The following is a 6,533-nucleotide window of genomic DNA, read 5'->3' on the forward strand; positions in this document are numbered from 1 at the left end:
TCTTTGTCAAATTGTGGATTTGTTAAGACTGGAGTTTGGGTAAGGGCCAATTTTATTCCCTGAAAAGCTTGATTTGCTTCTACTGTCCATTTTACTTTTGAATCCTTTTTAAGCATGTCATTGAGTAATCTGCTCAATTCTGCTAAATTTGGGATAAATCTCCTTAGGAAGTTGATCTTCCCCAAGAACGCTTGTAATTCTTTGATGTTTCTTGGGTGGGGCATTTGCAAAATGGCCTGTATTCTGTCTGGGTCAATCCTAATGCCATCCTTTGAAATAATATGACCCAATAACTTGCCTTCTTCCAAACCAAACAGGGATTTCTTGGGATTTAAAGAAATTCCATATTTCCTACAAGTTATGAATATCTGCCTTAGATGTTTCAAATGTTCTTGGTCAGATTTTGAGAAAGGTGTGAGGTCATCTAAGTAGATGACAAGGAAGTCATGAATCTCTTTGGCAAAAGCAATATCCATTGCTCTTTGAAATGTAGCTCCTGCATTTTTTAACCCAAAAGGCATTTTGACATATTTGAAGGTTCCCCATGGGGTTGTGAATGCTGTTTTGTCCTGATCATCAGGGTGAACTAAGATCTGGTTGAAACCTGAGAATCCATCAAGTAAAGAAATTCTTGAGGCCCCCACTACTCTTTGCAAGATGTGATCCATCTTGGGTAAGGGGTAATTATCTTTTAGGGATACTTGATTTAAGTTCCTTAGATCAACACAAAGCCTTATTTCACCAGTTTTCTTTCTTGTAGGGACCAAATTTGAAATCCAGTCTGAAAACCTGATTGGTGCTATAATACCAGCTTTAAACATTTTTTGTAGCTCTTTCTCAATTGAAGGGAGAAGCATAGGATTAATTCTCCTCAATTTCTGTTTAAAGGGTTTTTGATTGGGCTTGAGAGGGATTGTGTGTTGAATCACAGAGGTGTCATAGGATTTTAAATCCTCATAACTCCATGCAAAGACATCTTGAAACTCTTTGAAGAGGTCAATGTATTTAGGCTTTTGATCAGGTGGTAATGATGCAGACAATTTTATTATCTTGGGCTTCTCAACAGTTCCAATGTTGCATTCCTCAATGGCTGCATTAAGGGGCTGCATTTTTGGTTTTCTAGGGACATCATTTGAGTCAAAAATGTCCTCCAATGGAGTTAGGCCTGTTGGCAGAAAGTTATCCTTCAATTGTATGACTTCAGCCTCTGTACCAGCTACTTCTTCACAACTGATTTGTTGAATTTCTTGTATGTTGTCTTTATTAAAAATTGTTGGTTGTAGCATTTGGTTAGCTGTTTTGGGTGATATTGCCTTGTGGTTCTGTTCATTCAGTGTTTGTAACTCACTTGCAGCCTTAGTATCAATGTTTAATCCTGAAAATTCTTGCTGCAAAGTCAAGAAATTATTTATTTGTGTATCATCCTCAAACACTTGCCAATCTTTAACATTGTTTGGGACAGAAGGTCTGTGTTTTATCTCGGCTGTAAAACAATGCTTGGGTTCAAAAGGTAGTTTACAGGTGCTTGCAAATGTGGCCAAACTATGAGCATGAAGATTATGGGTTCTAGGAATTTTGGTAATTTGGAATTCAGTGAAGGAATTTAGTATTTCAGCAGCAGCAGACCTATAAGATCTCAGTCTTTTGTCATTAGTGACAAAATTTCCCTTTACTTGTTGGATAATTAGGTCTGAGTCTCCTAGGATTGAAACTTTTATGGCTTGTAAGGATTTTACTAGCTTGAGGCCTAGTAAGAGAGCTTCATATTCTGCCATATTGTTAGTGCACCTGAAGTTTAACCTGTAGGCTCGGCCCTCTGCATGACTGTTTTGTTTGTTATGTATCCAAACCCCCGCTCCTGCCCCTAATTTGTTGACTGATCCATCAAACTCAAGGAACCATAAGATCTCCTGTTTTAAGGGATTTTCAACATTCTTTCTATAATTTGGGATTATAAGTTGGAGTTCTTGTTTTTCATCTAGTTTATCTTTTAGGAGTAACTCATCAATTGGTTTCTCAATTTGGATCTCTAGGAGACTCGGTTGCTTACTCTCATGCATGTTTTGTCCAAGTGTGACTGATTTATTATCACTCTCAGGGCTTGTATCATCATTGAACATAATAAAGGAATCCATATCTGAATGGACAGCATATATGGGAAAGTTTTGGGGTTTTTCTTCACTGTTGACCATATATTTCATGAGGGTTTCTCTGTATAGTCTCTTTGGTTGCCCAAAGACAGAGATGGTGGCATATGACATGTCTAACTGCAAAGAACCTTGGAGTTTAGCCCCCCATGATCTTGACAACAACATTCCATACTTGGGTGGGATATCAGCAACTACAACATCCATTAAGATGGTTTTGTTTGGATATTGGACCAGGGATACACACAGATCTTTTATCAAACCCAAACACTTAACTTGGCTGGAGTCAAATGAAAATAGGTCCTTATATGGTCTTGTAATGTCTAGGTTGAGTCTCTCCATCACTGATTTAGGCATAAGGTTATGAGAAGCACCCGAGTCAAACATTGCATTGTGTAATATCTTATCATGAACATGCAGGCTGACATAAAAAGGTAAGATTCCTGTAACTGCTGTTTTTCCATCAACTTCTGGGCCGAAAAGTAGTTCAAGAGTATCATCCAACACGTTAACATCATCTTTGTTATTAGTAAGTTGAAGGGATCTCTTGATTTGATGCTTGTAAATGTCATGCTTGGCTAGCTCTGAAAGGGGGATGGCTATCTTCAATTTTCCAATTTCAGCTTCTAGGTCAAAAGGTCTTTCAGATTGGGTCTTAGTGTTTTGGTTAACAGCCTTTTCCTTTTCAATGGAATCCTTAATGCCTTCCTCCTGATTCTCTTTTTGATCCTGAGGCTTGTCCTTTTTACTTGTCTTTTGAGAAATGTTGCTTGGCTTATGTTGGAAGGGTGTTGTATCCACTGGTTGTTGATTTGAGGGAGATGTTTCAGTTATTTCCTCAACTGTTACCTCATTTGTAATTGGGCCAGTTTTGTCATTTGGCTCTGTGACCATAACTTTCTTAGGCTGTGGGGTATCCTTTGTTTTGTCAGGCTGTGTCACATTTATGGTTCTACTCCTCAATCTGTATTGCTTATGAACTTCAAAAACCGTTGTATCATAGCCTTGTTTGAAATCAAATGACTCACCTGATTTGGTTTGGAACTGCTTGATATCATCATCCTTATGATCTTCTTGTGTTAAAAAGACTTGATTCCCACTATCCAAACCCATTAGGTTGATGTGAGGATCCTCATTGGGCTCACTGGATGTGGAAGCTTCAGCATAATTCTCTTGGAAAGGGGGTCTGACATGTTGGTCAGGATCAGTTCTTCCAGCATTGGGATTTTGATTTTTTCTGAAGTTTTGGTTCCTTATATTACTTGTTTGCCCTTCCCATGATGCCTTTCTTTCTATGGTTTCCACTCTGTCCCCAAGTCTATCCATACCTTTGATGATAGCATCTAACTTCTGCTCAAATGCTGAGGGTTCTTCCTTAAAGGTAGTTCTTCTTTCAGTTCTGGCCCTATTCCTCTTGGCAATCAAGTTTGCCTCCACACTCACTACTATGTCTTGCATGTCTGCCAAAGTTGCAGGGGCTCTTTCTCTTAATTGATATGCCATATCAGCATCAAACCCATCAGGGAACTTGATTAGTGCTAAATCAGGTGGAGGCCTAAGGTTTTGAGGAATGGCACTATAGATAGAATTGAACCTAGTGCAATAGTCCGAGACAGTTTCTTGTGGACCTCTCTTTATGGTGTCATATTCAGATAAAATGTGTAGAGGGTCTTTTTTCTTTTCCCATCTGTTTAGAAAGGACTGGTAAAGAACACCCGAATTAGCTATAGAGTTTGCAGCCAGTGCCCTGAACCAAGTTCTTACTTCACCTGTCAGACTTTGTACAAAAATTTTCATTCTCACATCATCATCATCTATCTCATAGTTTTCGAAGTAATCTTGCATTTTCTTGGTATGCTGTAAGGCAGTATATGTACTGGTTCCATCAAAATAAGTGATTTTGCCTTGGTAATCCTGAGGCATGGCCCCAGGATTGTTAGGCAGCTGGAGGGGTGCATAACGATTTGCCATGTTTGGTGGGACAACAGGAACAACAATGGCAATTTGTGTATTAGGTGTTGACAATATGTTTTGTGAAGTGGATGATGAAGAAGGGGAGGAATGAGTTGTATGGAGGTGAAAAGTTGGCTTAGAAGGGGTGGGAATAAAGGTGTGCTGAACTGCCTTAGGGCTAGATTCAGGAGATTGCTCTGGTTCCTTTTGGCTCTTTTGAGTTTTATGGATCAAATTTGGATTCTCAAAAATAGGAGGAGGATTTGGGTCAGGATTTAACCTGGTGTGCCTAGTCTTCCTTTTGGGAGCCAGCTTCTGAACTTGTTTTTTGGTAATTTTAGGATATTTTTTAGAACTATTTTAAGGGACTGTTCAAGCTATTTTTCTTTTTAGAACCACTGTCTAAAGACAGACAGCACTTGAAAAACATGTTCGAGTCCCCAGTGGAGTCGCCATTTATGTTAACACCCAGGTTGTTCCCTTTGACTCCCAAGGGAATACGACCGGGGTAACCACTAACCAAGCTTTGGATTACAATTTCTAGCCAAACTGTAATCAGAGAGGGCTCTCTCTTTAAGATTTATCTCTGTTTTGTGAAGATTTTAGGCTAGTTATGAGTTCAGTTTTGTTTAATGTTTTAGTTGAGTGATGTCTTTCAGTACTTAAGGTGGAAATTTTCAAATAGTTTTAGTCCATTGGGCAATGGAGTCTGTGGCTACAGGTTGTTTGAAATGTTGAGTGAGATTGTTGAGACTGCAGGGCCATTTAGATATCTCATGAAACAAACTTGAAATTGTGATGGTGAAGTGTGTATAACCAGTGGAAAGCAATTAAGAATTTTCCACTAAGCTGGGGTGTGAGAAAGAGATATACTGCACAGGAGCAAACTTGAATTCCTGAAACAATAACCACTGTGAAAGATATAGTCTGGAGGTGCAGCAATTAAGAATTACACCTTATAACTATAACTAAAAAAAAAAAAAAAACATTTATAACAACATAGATTAAGTTCAGGGTATTCTATGAATAAATCCTGGAACTATTCTTTTTCTTTGCTATTAAACTGTGAAACATAGAACATGAATGGGTTATGAAATAATGATAAAACGCATAACGAAGAGTTTAAAGGAAACTTATTGTGCCATGAAATACGCAGGAATCCTGTAGCACTCAGCAAACACACTACAACGCCTCAGACAACACAGAACTTTGGAAATTCCATCAGCCTTTGTATTAATCCTCTGAAAATTTACAGCATAAGATCTCTAGAAGAGAAAATCAACAACCCCTGCAAGCTTGTGCGAGGGGGAATATATACAATCGGTTACACAAAATATCTGAACCGCTGAGTCACTTGAGAAGTAAATATGTTTACCAACTTTATAGAATAGCAGATAAGGAAGTTATTGCTGCTCTTAAATACAAAATGAATGCCTTTTAATTCTGTCGGAAGACTTTTTGACCTTTGGAGGCCACTGAGTCGGTTGAGCGTCCTGAATAAATGCTGAATGATGTGTCTTTATGCTCTGTCATGCTGTAGCTTTCTCGGCCCTGTCATCTGTAACTGTCAGTGCTGCTCTGGTGGCCGAATTGGTTTGCTGAGTTGGCTCAGTCCATCTTTCTTCAGTCATGCTGGATGCATCAAATTTTCCTGTTCATGATGACTTATGTTTTTTGATGAAAAAACTTGATGAGAGGCTCTTGTTCACAGTATTAACTGTATCATTTTGGTCCACCATTCCTGTGTGGGCAATTGATGTCTCAAAATTGCATCTAAGGTCTCATCTGCCTCTGTATATTTGTAGAAGTTTGGAGGCACTTCAAACAAATGTTTGATCTCATTCATAATGAAAAATAAGTTCTCTACTCTGTTGTAGAGACTTTGCCCAGATGCTGGCCCTGTTTCTTCTGAAGTACTTGGCCTTTCAGTGATCTGATTGGTAGCAAATGTATTGACCCTCTTTGCATAGTTCTCATGTGAAAGTAGCCTACCTGCGCTGTTCAGTAAGCCAGGAAGACCTCTGCCTTGTAGTGCTGCAAACTTGTCCATGAACCTGTTTACTTCTGTCTGCATGTCCTGGCTTCTTCTTTCCAGTGTTTGTACCAGGCTTCTTAATGTAAGGACCCTCTTTATCAGCAAAATGGTTTCAGTTCTGTTGGGAATTCCCATTGCTGCCAGCTGAGGACCTGTACGGTTATTGAGCACATTAATCATTCTATTGGCTACCTCAGGCATGTTGCCTAGAGATGCCCTTGCTCTCTGGACTTCTCTGTGTGCCTTGCCTATGAGCTCCATTTGCTCATGAATAGTCTCAATGTACTGCCACTGATCTGTGATTGATTGGCCAATGTTGGCCCATAAAACTGTCTTAAGCTCAGCCACCACTTTGTCAAGGGTGAGCTCCTTCTCCAGCTCCTTTATCTTCTCCTTAA

Source organism: Pinus tabuliformis, chromosome 2_2 (assembly GCF_031772625.1).
Source record: "Pinus tabuliformis cultivar Carrire ecotype Pingquan chromosome 2_2, CPIR1, whole genome shotgun sequence".
In the NCBI taxonomy this organism is placed as follows: Eukaryota; Viridiplantae; Streptophyta; class Pinopsida; order Pinales; family Pinaceae; genus Pinus; species Pinus tabuliformis.